Consider the following 14,576-nt stretch of genomic DNA (forward strand, 5'->3'; position numbering starts at 1 on the left):
AAAAAGAAAATGAGGCAAGAGGTGAAGTGACTTGTCCAGGGTCTGATGAGTAGACAGAAACAGATAAAAAAAGGAAGTCAATTCTCTTTTTTTACTCACTGCCCAAGAGCTTCCTCTCTCCAGTCACCGGACTCCTGCTGCAGCAGGACCAGCTAAGGAATATCGATCCAGTTTGGGAAAAAAGTTATCACATTGCTTAGGCAGATACACACTCTGAAGAAAAGGAGAAAGTGCAAATCCGCTTGCAGGAGTCCTTTCAACTCAGTTTGTGGCTGGTTATGTAAATGAGGAGGCCGTGCAAGAGAATGGGGTCATGAGCTTCCTGGGGATTAAGCATGACAACGCCGTCTGTCCTGGGAAGAAATGATACTTTGCACTTGTATAATATCTTTCATCCATCCAGCAATAATAAATAAGACTTTGTACTTTCAGCCAAATATTGCAAAAACTTAACAAATATTTAGCTCATGAATCCTCAGAACCACCAAGAAAGGAACACTTTTGAAAGGAAGAAAGAAAACAGCTTCATCCTCATGATCCACTGGGGAATCTAAGGTCAGAAGAAACGGGTCTACACCTGGCCTCTCAACACCGCTGGCAGGACTCCTGACACGCAAGGACATTCCTGTGTATGAACACTGTCTAAGGTGACCTAGACACAGGATTTCGAAAAGAGCAGAGGTAAACCAGAAAAACCCCTGCTTGTACATTCAGCCCAGGGAATCTATGAAGCTTTCAAAAGAGGTTTGGTTCTGAGTCTATAAGGGTTCTTTGAAGCCTCTTCAAAAGTTTCTGCTGGCATATCCCCTAACAGAATGTTTTAAAACCATGTACTCCTTCACAAAATTTTTAGTTGACATCTAAAATATTACATCGCATGTTTAAATAATTGCAAAGGTTGTAATTTTCAGGATGTTATTAATATAGATATTTTAAAATAAACTATTGCAATTTGCTTTGAAATATCCAATTGAATCTAAATCCAAGCGATTTGATGCCCACCACATGCATTTTAAAAGTCTACAAGGCCGGGCGCGGTGACTCACGCTTGTAATCCCAGCACTTTGGGAGGCTGAGGCGGGCAGATCACGAGGTCAGGAGATGGAGACCACAGTGAAACCCTGTCTCTATTAAAACAATACAAAAAAATTAGCCAGGCGTGGTGGCGGGCGCCTGTAGTCCCACAGCTACTCGGAGAGGCTGAGGCAGGAGAATGGCGTGAACCCGGGAGGCGGAGCTTGCAGCGAGCCGAGATCGCGCCACTGCACTCCAGCCTGGGTGACAGAGCGAGACTCCGTCTCAAAAAAAAAAAAGGTCTACAAATGAGCTCTTTTTTAACAGTCAGATGTTTTCTCCCTAAGCTCCTATTTTTATTCTACTTCTACAAATTTTATCTTAATGTACTATATTATTATGCTTAAAGGTCTTATTATTCATTTTTTTACATTACACTTCTCTGCATTAAAAATGTTTGTAATTTTTTTTATTTCCTGTGTTATTATGAAGCTGATTTATAATAACAAATGGGTCCAGCATGTAACTGCTCAACACAATCAAAGCCTATTTCTTTCTCACAGAATAGTCCTGGGTGAGGTCCCCAGGTAAGCAAAGTGCTCCCCACCACACAGTGATGAGGGGAACCTAATTCCTTTCATCTTATGGCTTCGCTGTCTCCTAGAAAAAGGGTTTAGCTTGTGGGCCTATTTTTGTGTGCTCTGGGAGCTAAGAATAGATTTACATCTTTAAAAGGCTACAAAAAAAAGAAAAAACAAACAAACAAAAACAACAGTAGAATGTGCATCAGAGGCTTTATGTGGCCGCAAAGCCCAAAATAGTTACTGTCTGGCTTTTTACCAAAGTTTGCCAACCGCTTTCCTAGAGCCTCATTCTCAATTCATGTAGCTGGTAGAAGGAGAAAAAGCAAAGAAAAGCACAGAAGATATCTCATGGGACCAGGCCTGGAAGTGACACACATCATTTCCACTCACATGTTGTTGCCAGAACAATTACATGACTACATGTTACAGCAAGGGTAATGGGGAAAAGTAGGCTACCTACGCACCCGAAGGAGGGTGGAACAAATTTTGGGAGACAGGTAATAGTTTCTACCATGGCCAAGCCTCTAAAGAGTCAAAAACTTATTATTATTACAATTATTATTGGTGTAAAAATATCAAAGTAACCCACATACATGTTAAATTAATATAAACAACTTAAAAAGAAACATTTTATTAGAGATATAGTTCTTAATAAGATGAATGGGACTATTTTCAATTAGTTCATGTATCTCAACTTAGAGTACTAATTTTATTCCTACTTTTTATTTTTACAAATGTTTATATAAAAATCTTTTTTTTTTTTTTTTTTGAGACAGAGTCTTGCTCTGTCGCCCAGGCTGGAGTGCAGTGGCGCAGTCTCGGCTCATTGCAAGCTCCGCCTCCCAGGTTCATGCCATTCTCCTGCCTCAGCCTCTCCGAGTAGCTGGGACTACAGGCGCCCACCACCACGCCCAGCTAATTTTTTTTTTTTTGTATTTTTAGTAGAGACGGGGTTTCACCGTGGTCTCGATCTCCTGACCTTGTGATCCGCCCGCCTCGGCCTCCCAAAGTGCTGGGATTACAAGCGTGAGCCACCGCGCCCGGCCTTATATAAAAATCTTTATATAAAAAGATATATAAGAGGATGGATGGTAATGGAAGAAGTTTTTTCCTTTTTTTTTTTTTTTTTTTTTTTGTTTTTAAGAAATAGGGTCTCACTTGGTCACCCAAGCTGGAGTACAGTGGTACCATCACAGCTCATTGCAGCCTTGGACTCCTGGGCTCAAGCGATCCTCCCGCCTCAGCCTCTGAGGAGCTGGGACTACAGGCACATGCTACCACATCCAGCTGTTTTTATAACTTTTATTGTTAACTTTTCCTATCTACTTAATGAAAAAGAAAAAGTATGAATTGCTAAAAATGAAGTCTGGCAGCTAGCATATAATGTTACTTTGTGTTAATAGGAGTAAAAATAAATGTTTTAAAAGAAGATACAGGCCAGGTACAGTGGCTCACGCCTGTAATCCCAGCACTTTGGGAGGCTGAGGTAGGATGATTGCTTGAGCCCAGGAGTTTGAGGCCAGTCTGGGCAATATAGTGAGACCCTGCCTCTGTTTTAAAAAAAAAAATAAAAATTAAAAATCGGTTAAAGAAGAAATAAGTTGAGAATTGACTACCACTGGAAAAATATTCAATGATGTAATTTCATAGAAGTAGGTTTTAATTACTTTATTCAATGATGTGTACATTATGTAAAAAAATCAGGTGAATTTTTAATTCATGAATTCTATCTTGTGTAGTAGAGAATGCAGTAACCTCAGAAAACATTCCATTTAAATTTAAAACTATTTTTATGTTACCCCCAATTTTAGAGGGATCATTCACACTGCATTCTACAAAAGGTGAATGACACTCGGAAAGGCATGTGAAAATTTGGTATGTGCTTGGTATGGATGCATCACTCAGCCCTGAATCAGCATCAGTATCTGGCACTGCATCTGCTGCTCAGAGACATTTTTTCCAGCTAATGGCCCCTCCTAGGTTTTGAGAATTTTGTTTTGAAAATAAGTGAAAACAAAAAGCAGACTCCATTTTTAGCATTTGAAGTGCTCTTTACTTTGCTGTCATGGGTCTCTCTCTCCAGAGTTATGCATTCTTTGACAATAACCAGAGAGGCCAAGGATGGGAGGAGCCAATACTTCAAATGGTCCCTTTGTTTCCCCCTCCCCTATTCCCCAGAGGTCTCAAGACTTTGGAGGCACCAAGGTAAGATTCAAGACAAGTAAGGAGAAGATAGGCTATTTTGAAATGGAAGGTGAAAATAAAGAATTTGGCTGGATATGATGGCTCATGTCTATAATCCCAGTGCACTTTGGGAGGCCAAGGTGAGAAGATTGCTTAAGCCTAGGCAACATAGTAGAACACTGGCCTAGGCAACACAGTGAGACCTTGTCTCTACAAAAAAAAAAAAAAAAAATTAGCTGGGCATGGTAGGCTCAGGCCTGTAGTCCCAGCTACTGGGGAGGCTGAGGTGGGAGACTCTCTTGAGCTGAGGAAGCCAAGGTGGCAGTGAGCCATGATCATGCCACTGCACTTGAGCCTGGGTGACAGAGCAAGACATTGTCTCTCTCTCTTTATCTCTTTCTTTCTCTCTCTCTCTCTCTCTCTCTCTCTCTCTCTCTCTCACACACACACACACAAAATTGTAGGCCCGGGCATGGTGGCTCATGCCTGTAATCTCAGAACTTTGGGAGGCCAAGGCAGGCAGATCACGAGGTCAGGAGTTCGAGACCAGCCTGGCCAATATGGTGAAACCCTATCTCTACTAAACATACAAAAATTAGCCAGGCGTGATGGTCCATGCCTGTAGTCCCAGCTACTCGGGAAGCTGGGGCCGAAGAATCACTTGAACCTGGGAGGCGCAGGCTGCAGTGAGCTGTGATCACACCACTGCACTCCATCTTGGGTGGCAGAGAGATTTCATCTAAAAAAAAAAAAAAGAATTTGTATGAAACTTACGGCTAGCCTTCAGAGAGAACAAGCCAAAATTGATTCTCTTAAAAGAAAAATCTGTGCTGATACACCTCCTTAGAAAGTTACTTAACTTAGCTTGAAGATTGTTCTTTTAGGGAGACTTCCGTATACTGTTCCTTTGGTTAAGCAAAAGAGGTATTTAGCTAAGACCACACATCCATGTTTTCTAGTCTAGCTCACAGCTAATATTCTTGGTGCTAGCTTTTGACATTCAAAGCTCGTCGGGCCTTCTAACTCTTATGTTCTATGGTTTAAACATTCTATGGTATGTCTGAATGTTTTTCTGAAGGTTAGAGAGAACTAATGGCATTTTTAAACAAAAGGGCTAAGTGGAAAAGCAGTGTTTCTGGAAGATAAATCCAACAAAATTGTGAGGGAAAAAATGTGGGGAGACCAGTTGGGAAACTATCACAGCTGTCCTTGAGATGCTAGTCCGGGGCTTGGACTAAGATGGTAGAAGGAAACCAGAATCATATATCTTACTTCTTTTGATTTTCCCCTTTTTTCTTGTTAGAAGAACTCCAATTTTATTTGGGTATCTACACATCAGGGAAGATGACACTATCCCTGGCTCAGGGCCATATCTTGATTAATCTAAGCCAATCATGACAACCCTATACTCCGTACCAGTGACTGATTGTTTTTAAAATGAGCATGTTTTGGCCAATGAGATGTGAGACATCTGCTAAAGGACTTTAGGGAAATATTTCTTTATTCATATTACACATACAAAAGAAACTACTGTTTGCTTCATCTGAACATTGGAGTATCTAGGGTGATGCCTAGATCTCTGGCAGCCATTTTGTAACCAAGAGGGCAGCTGGCCTGAAGATGAAGATGGGTGAACAGAGAGACAGGAATGATCAGGGTCTTTGATCATGTTTTTCAGCTACCCAGCCTCCTGATTTTTGAACTTGTATAACCAGGAGAATAATGGCACTGAAGAAATTTGGACAGCCAGAAGAAAGAGCTTAGAGGCAGACAATGAAACTACCAGTGTTAAAAGCGTCTAGTGTGAGGAGCAGTGGTGTTTCTAGGTAAAATGGCCAGAACCTAATTAAAAACATGGAAGTGGAGTGAAGGAGTAATATTAGAACTCAAAATTTCTTCCTTTTTTTTTTTTGAGACAGAGTCTCGCTCTGTTGCCCAGGCTGGAGTGCAGTGGCACGATCTTGGCTCACTGCAAGCTCTGCCTCCCAGAGTTCATGCCATTCTCCTGCCTCAGCCTCCCAAGTAGCTGGGACTACAGGTGCCCACCACCACGCCCAGCTAATTTTTTGTATTTTTAGTAGAGATGGGGTTTCACCGTGGTCTCGATCTCCTGACCTCGTGATCCGTCCACCTTGGCCTCCCAAAGTGCTGGGATTACAGGCGTGAGCCACCGCGCCCAGCCTAGAACTCAAAATTTCAATGCAGAAGTTATTTGCAGAAACTGGTATCTACTGGTAAGGAATTATGGTGGAACATTGACCATGTCCTAATGTCCACACCTAATACCTCCAGGCAGAATCCAACACCGGGAGGGGGAAAAAAATCACAAATTACCATCTGCTTAAAGAAAAAGGAGAGAGGTGTCCTTGTCAACCTATTTTTAAGATAAAGATCTACTTACATTTCAGAACAGGAATTCTGATTTCCCCAAAAAGAGAAGGGAAAGAGACAAAAAGAAAATCTGCAGCATTGATTCTTTATCAGCAAAATTTAGTAAGAGTGTTTCCAGATAATTTAAGGATTTTAGCATCTCTGGTTTTAAAGGGGAGTCCTAATCATCTCTTCAACAATATGAAAATCCAGTCTCATTTTTATTGAATCAGGGCAAAATCCTTATCAGACTAGATTCTTTGTGTTTTTTTGCAGAAAGAAGGGACAAGAAAAAAAAATCCTTTAGGGTAGATGAACTGTCAGATGATGGTAAGCACAGCTTCAGTACATCAGGTTTTTTGCAGGGTGATTTTACATACTGTTTTCAGTCCTTACAGCAACCCTGCCTGGCAGATATTGTTAGTTCAGATTTATGATGAGGAAAACAGAGGATTAGAGAGACTAAGTAATTTGCCCACGGCCACAGTTAGCTGGAATTCTAAACCGGGTCTGCCTATTTTCAAGGTACATGCCCTGCTTGCCGCACACCACTGACTTTTTAAGGGAGACAATAAAGGGAGAGCAGGGAAAGCAATGGGATTGGCAGTGTGCATGCTTTTCAATAGTGAAAGTCAGTGAAAGAGTCAGAGAAGGAGCAACCAGAAAGATCCTGTTAAATCCTGAAGTCTGTCACCACCATCCACCCTCCTCAGTCAACTAGATAACCTTGAGACTTTTTTTTTTTTTTTTTAAGCGGAGTTTCACTCTTGTTGCCCAGGCTGGAGTGTAATGGGGCGATCTTGGCTCACTGGAACCTCTGCCCCCCGGGTTCAACCAATTCTCCTGCCTCAGCCTCCCGAGTAGCTGGGATTACAGGCATGCGCCACCACGCCCAGCTAATTTTGTATTTTTAGGAGAGACGGGGTGTCACCATGTTTGTCAGGCTGATCTCGAACTCCTTGCCTCAGGTCATCCACCTGCCTCGGCCTCCCAAAGTGCTGGGATTACAGGGGTGAGCCACCGCACCTGGCTGAGACTCTTAAATGGAGAGGGCACAGTCCCTAGGCAACTTGATACTCCCCTGCAGGAGCAATTTCTTATTTGCTGAAAATGCTTTCCTCCCAAATACATTTATGAAAGAAACCACTGTATATGCAAACAGCTCTGGTGCATAATATTAAAGTAGTGATCCCAAAATTCTGTTGTTGGCTCTATTGTCTTCCCATTATCCAGTGTCTTGGTCAAACTCATCCATTCCTACGACTTTGACTACCTTTCATACACTTACAATCTCCAAATGTATATCTACAGAGCACCTTCCAATCTTAGACACCACTTAATGTCTTCTATGGTGTTCCCACAGGAACCTAAAATTCAATATATCTAATGTATCATGCCTGTAATCCCAGCACTTTGGGAGGCCGAGACGTTTGGATCAACTGAGGTCAGGAGTTTGAGACCAGCCAGGCCAACATGGTGAAACCCCATCTCTACTAAAAATACAAAATCAGCCCGGTGTCGTGACGCGTGCCTGTAATCCCAGTTACTGGGGAGGCTGAGGCAGGAGAATCACTTGAATCTGGGAAGTGGAGGTTGCAGTGAGACAAGATCGCACCACTGCACTCCAACCTGGGCGACAGAGCGATCTCAGCTCACTGCTACCTCTGCCTCCCAAGTTGAAGCAATTCTCCTGCCTCAGCCTCCTGAGTAGCTGGTACTACAGGTGCCTGCCACCACACCCAGCTAATTTTTGTATTTTTTTTTTAGTGGAGACAGGGTTTCACCATGTTGTCCAGGCTGATCTCAAACTCCTGATCTCAGCTGATCCACCTGTTTTGGCCTCTCAAAGTGCGGGGATTACAGGCGGGGGCCACCGCACCCAGCCAGTTGATGTTATATTCAACCTAACATCATTGGCAAATGTAATGGTGCATTTCTTGAGATAATGAGATGGATTTCTAATCTAGTCTAACTTTTCATCTCAACTATTTCAAAATTATGTTGAAGCTCTAATTCACAGAACACTTATACACAGTGATTATAATTACTGTGCAGCCAGAGTGGATGCCAATAGGAGGGTACCTAGGCAACAAACAGACAGAAGTGGCCAACTTATGTAAAGACAGGTTTGAGGCCATCACTTAGAACTGTGGAGCCCCAAGTCAGTCTCCCTTCATCTGAAACAAAAACTACCCTGGCAGTTCTGCAGGCCCTTTTTCCATAATGGCCAGTAGTACATTCTGCTTAATTGCCATGTTCTGTTAATCACAGGAAGCAGTGAGTGGCAGACATCACTCACCATGCTCACTACCTACTCTGCAGGGACCACCGTCTATGCCATTAGATCCCACACTCTGGAGCCCTTTGATCCACAGCCTTAGGCAAGTCGCCAAGCCCTACCCTGCCACTGTGAAGGCTTACAGTATCAGTTTCTTTATGTACCAGCTGCCAGTGACACATAAGTTAGGAATTTCTCCCTCATCTACCAAATTCTATCTCCGTTATCAGAAATGGATTTATAGATTTTTCATGAAACTAATAAATCTTAAAAATCAGGACCCTCAATTTCATGGGAACTTTCCAAGGTCCTGGAAGAACTATATTAACGTGTTCACATGCCTTTTTTTTTTTTTTGAGATGGAGTTTCACTCTTGTTGCCCAAACTGGAGTGCAATGGTGCAATTGCGTGATTTCAGCTCACTGCAACCTCTGCCTCCCAGTTCGAATGATTTTCCTGCCTCTGCCTCCCTAGTAGCTGGGATTGCAGGCACGCATCACCATGCCCAGCTAATTTTTTGTATTTTTAGTAGAAACGGGGTTTCACCATGTTAGCCAGGCTGGTCTTGAACTCCTGACCTCAGGTGATCTGCCCACCTTGGCCTCCCAAAGTGCTGGGATTACAGGCATGAGCCACCACGCCTGGCCCAAGGCCATATGTTTTTGTAAAATTTATAAAAGTAGAATATTTCAACTGCAATCAGTAAAGGTTGTTGTTTTCCTCTCTGACTTCTATTGGGTTGGCGATGAACATTTTGGGATACCAAGTTAAGGAAGAGTTAAGAATGGATACACATGTTTGAATTTAGTGAGATATATTTATGTGATTTATAATTTCCACATCAGAAAATTAGGACAATACTGCCTACCTTTTAGGGTTATTTCGAGCATGATATGAGATAACAATATGGCAGCCAGCATATTCACCAATGAACCCAAAGAAGTGTCCTAACTTCCTGAAATTCTAGTCTCTTTTCTCTGTACTGTTCAGCCTTTCCAGATAAGTTGGCTCCCAGTAAAACAGTAAACACAAGAGGAATTTACCTAGTTTAGCTGGACTGATCCTAGCACAGTATAGATAAGTTAGATAAATATCATTATGCCCATGATTACCCCTGCCCTCAAAGCATCGCCTCTGTTGGGAGTTCAGGGAAAGAGAACAGATGGAATGGTGGAAAAAAAAAAAAAAAAGCAAAATGCCAACACAGAAAGGTAAAACCAAGCCTTAATTCCTGAGAGGGAGCCAAAGGTTGGCAAAGAAAAGTGACAAGCTCCTAGGGCTGATGATAAAAACCTCTCAGGTGGAATAATGATATACTTTTATGAGGAAATGGACAGACTTAACTGTCCTACCCTCCCTTCCATCTGCAAGCCTACCATTATCATTTCCCAATTTTCCAGGGCTGATTTCTCAAGCTTTGATTGGAAGCCGATGGTGTCGGCTTAGAGAGACAGGCAACATTTCTTTGCCCCAAGAAATTCAGAACTGTATTCTGAGATCATGGTAAATCTCTTCTGGTCTCTCCTTCTACTTGTGTGAATGTGGGAAAGTTACTTAACACTTCCCTTTCCTCAGCTATTCAATAAAATAACCTCCTCATAGATAAGGTGACCAAACAATTTACTGTCCAAGAGAGGTACTTTTGAGAATGAAGGGAGCCCTACTAATCATTATATTGTGACAGCTATAAATGGAGACTGTTCTGATAAATTAAGATGTATAGTTACCTTACATGTAGAGCTGTTGTGAATATCAAATGAGGGTATATATGTAAAATGCTTATTTGGGGCCAGGCACAGTGGCTCATGCCTGTAATCCCAGCACTTTGGGAGGCCGAGGTGGGCAGATCTTCTGAGGTCAGGAGTTCAAGACCAGCCTGGCCAACATGGCGAAACCCTGTCTCTACTCAAAATACAAAAATTAGCCCAGTGTGGTGGCGGGCACCTGTAATCTCAGCTACTTGGGAGGCTGAGACAGAAGAATTGCTTGAACCCAGGAGGCGGAGGTTGCAGTGAGCCAACGTTGCGCCACTGCATTCCAGCCTAGGTGACAAAGTGAGACCCTGTCTCAAAAAAAAAAGAAAATCTTATTTGGGAGGCTGAGATGGGAGGATCACTTGAGGCCAGGAGTTTGAGACCAGCCTAGGCAACACAGAGAGACACCATTTAAAAAAAAAAAAAAAAGAGAAAAGAATTAGCCAGGCTTAATGCCATGCACCTGTAGTCCCAGCTACTCAGGAGGCTGGGGTAGGAGGACTGCTTGAGCCCAGGAGTTTGGGGCTGCAGTGAGCTATGACCATGCCACTTCACTCCAGCCTGAATGACAGAGCAAGGCCTTGTCTCCGAAATAAAAATTGACTATTATTTTTCTTTTTAACATATGTATTATGTAATATTGGTGGCTGTATTATATAAAATCAGTTCCATACTTATAAACATTTTGGTTGCTTTCAGTTTTATTTTTGGTGAAAGATGGATACATTTATCAAACAATGCTGCAAAGAACATACATCTGTAGTACCTTGTACATACATCTTGTACTTACAGCTTTCAGTACAAAAAGTAGAATTGCTGGGTCAAAACAATTTGATACATCTAAATAAACTGCCATCCAAAGAGACTGAATGTGTGGTGTAAGAGTTTTCCCACATTTTCTCTAACTTCAGGTTGTCAATCAAGATCAACTTTTTAAATAAACACTCAGAAGTAGATGGCTGATTATATGGTAGTTATATTTTTCACTTTTTGAACAACCTCCATGCTGTTTTCCATAGTGGCTGTACCATTTTACATTTCCACCAACAGTGAACAAGTGTTCCAATTTTACCACATCTTCACCAACACCTCTTATCTTTTGTCTTTTTGGTAACAGTCATTTTAACAGGAGTGAGGTGATACCTCATTGTGGTTTTGATTTATATTTTCCTGATAATTAGTGGAATTGAACATTTTTAAATATACCCATTGGCCATCTGTATGTCTTTATTTGGAGAAAATGTATATTCAAGTCCTTAGTCCATTTTAAAATCAGGTGTTAGTTTTTTTGCTATTGAGTTGTGGGAGTTCTTTATTTCAGGAATTTTATCCAGGCCGGGCGCGGTGGCTTACGCTTGTAATCCCAGCACTTTGGGAGGCCAAGGCAGGCGGATCACGAGGTCAGGAGATAGAGACCACGGTGAAACCCTGTCTCTACTAAAAATACAAAGAAATTAGCCAGGCGTGGTGGCGGGCGCCTGTAGTCCCAGCTACTCGGAGAGGCTGAGGCAGGAGAATGGCATGAACCCGGGAGGCGGAGCTTGCAGTGAGCCAAGATTGCGCCACTGCACTCCAGCCTGGGTGACAGAGTGAGACTCTGTCTCAAAAAAAAAAAAAAAAAAAGAAATTTTATCCAATAGAATTGACATCAGGATCTCAAAGAAATATTTGCACTCCTATGTTCATTGCAGCACTATTCATAATAGCCAAGATGTGGAAACAACCTAAATGTTCATGAATAGACGAATGGATAAGAAAATGTGGTGTATATACACAATAGAATATTATGCAGCTTTAAAACAGAAAGAAATCCTGAATATGTGACAACATAGATGAAACTTAAGGACATTATGCTAAGTAAAATAAGCCAGCCACAGAAGGACAAATATTGCATGATTCCACTTATAGGAAAAACCTAAAATAGTCAAATTTATAGAAGCAGAAGGAGGGGAAGAGAAAACAGGGAGTTGCTAAAGTTTCAGTTATGTGAGATGAATAAGTTCTAGAAATCTGCTGTACAACATTATGCCTATAGTTGACAATATGGTATTGCATACTTAAAAATCTGTTAAGAGGGTAGCTCTCATGTTAAATGTCCTTACTACAGTAAAATAAAAATTAAATTAAATGTAAAAAAAGATCAACTTTCTGACTTGCTGTCAGGAAGTAAGTACTGTAGACTGATCCACCATCTTCCACCTTAACATTTAAGACCCCTGGGAGTCAGGTCTCTTAGTGATTAGTGGTTAAACAAAGACCAACCATCATTGGCATCTGCAGGCTTCAATCTGGCTTTGTAACTTTGGCTGCACCATAGAGACACTTATTAGTTTTAAGGTTAACTCCCCAGGATAGTGAAAACTGTCATCCCTAAAGTCAGATATTTTTGAAGGCAGATAATAATAGTAAGTGAATGTATTAAATTGATAAAAACAACAAAAATGTATTGAGGTCTTTTGACTTTAAAAATTGGCCATGGGCACCAAGGACTTCAAAGAATTTCTTTGTTAAGAGGCTGGTTCTTCTGCTTTGGTGAAGTTGGAATTGGTTGCTTTGAGTGCTCCAGAATGAGCCAACCTCTCTGGTCTAGAAGAGAAGCATACTCCTCTACAAAAGCCTATTTTCCCCAGCTTGGACTGCATCTTTCAACATACAATATCGAATAGACTGTAAATAAGCCTAAATTTCAAATGATTGCAATCTTAGCCCTGTTATTAGTGTTTCTGTCTCTCTTCCCTTCACTACCAAGGTTTCAAAAAGTATAGTCTACTTTTACATTATCTGCCTCCTTACTTAGCCCTTATCCTTCCACCAATTGTATTAAACTACAGGGAGACAGAGATCTCCCTACCCTAGGTAGAAAGAGGATAATTTAGTATAAAAGTGGATTGAAGTAGATTTATTTGTCTGCAGAAACCACCATGGAAAGCTGTAAGCCACCTTCAGTCTTCCCAACTTGACTTTGGCCTTGAACCTCCTGTGGCTCTGGCAGGATGAAGCATGGACCCTGGGGGATGTGAGACAGAGTAAAATAGAAAAGACAAAAAGACAAAGATGGGGAAAGGAATTCCCAGGTGCCCATCTGGGGATAGCTCTATATTAGCTGAAATGCAATGAGATGTTACTATGAAATGCTTTTCATTATCTTCTGCAAAGAGTGTGACTGCCGAATATTATTTCTGAGTGCTTACATAGGTCTTTTCATTTCATCCTCACAACCACCCTATGAAAGGGATACTATTATTCTTTTGATTTTACAAGTGAGGAAAGTAAGGCTCAGAAAGGTCAATGAGTTTGTCCAAGGTCACATGGCTAGTAAATATTGAGGAATGATATTAATGTATCCCTATTAGTAAGATTGTTAGTTTTCATAATGGGTTTACACTTAAAGGCCTTTCTAGATTCCAGAGGTGTAACCACAGAATAACTTCTTACAGTTGCCCTGCCTCACTTAGGATATTTAGGCTGGGTACAGAGGCTCATGCCTGTAATCCCAGCACTTTGGGAGACCAAAGCAGACGGATAACTTGAAGTCAGGAATTCTAGACCAGCCTGGCCAACATGGTGAAACCCCATCTCTACTAAAAATACAAAAATTAGCTGGGCATGGTGGCATGCGCCTGTAATCCCAGCTACTCAGGAGGCTGAGGCAGGAGACTCTTTGGAACCTGGGAGGTGGAGGTTGCAGTGAGCTGAGATTGCACCACTGCACTTCAGCCTGGGTAACAGAACAAGATTCTGCCTTTAAAAAAAAAGAAAAAGAAAAAGAAAAGAACACAATAGATTTAGACAAGAGCCAGAGGTCTGGCAAGGAGTAGATAAGTGAGTGGAAAACCAAGGGAGAAGCATGACAGCATGCAATGTCCAAGAGAGATGAGCTGGGGTGGAGATTATTGATGGCTCCTGTTAATGTAGTTTGAGTGGCACCGTGGGAGCAAGAGCCATTGATGACCTCCTCAAGGCTCTTCATTAGTTTATCTTCTCCACCCATTTCTTTAAAAAAAATTGCATTCCAGTTACTCATGGTCGTTTTGTTCACAATAGCAAAAGCTGAAAACATTTTAAACATCCATCACTAAGGAATTGTTTAAATAAGTTAATGGTATATTACTATTTGTGTTTGAAAAATATGGGGGGGGGCATAGAAATAATAAAGGTATTTACTGGTACATGCATAGATTATCATTTTTTAACATTTTTTATTTAGAAAATATATATATATAAAATCACATAAGTAGAGACAGGGTCTTGCTATGTTGCCCAGGGTGGTCTTGAGCTCCTGGGTTCAACTGTCCTTCTGCCTCAGCCTCCCAAAGTGTTAGGATTACAAGCATCAGCCACCACGCCCAGCTGATCTTTGAAAAGATATAAATGATGATATCGCCTATAGGG

The 14,576-nt window shown here is 41.5% G+C and overlaps 1 protein-coding gene across 1 annotated transcript in view; it reads right to left on the bottom strand.

Moving 5' to 3' along the window:
- The window catches only part of WWTR1 (WW domain containing transcription regulator 1), a 210,551-nt gene that overhangs the window by 162,486 nt on the left and 33,489 nt on the right, over window positions 1-14,576 (bottom strand). The gene's annotated exons all lie outside the window — the stretch shown is intronic.

Source organism: Nomascus leucogenys, chromosome 11 (genome assembly GCF_006542625.1).
Source record: "Nomascus leucogenys isolate Asia chromosome 11, Asia_NLE_v1, whole genome shotgun sequence".
NCBI lineage: Eukaryota > Metazoa > Chordata > Mammalia > Primates > Hylobatidae > Nomascus > Nomascus leucogenys.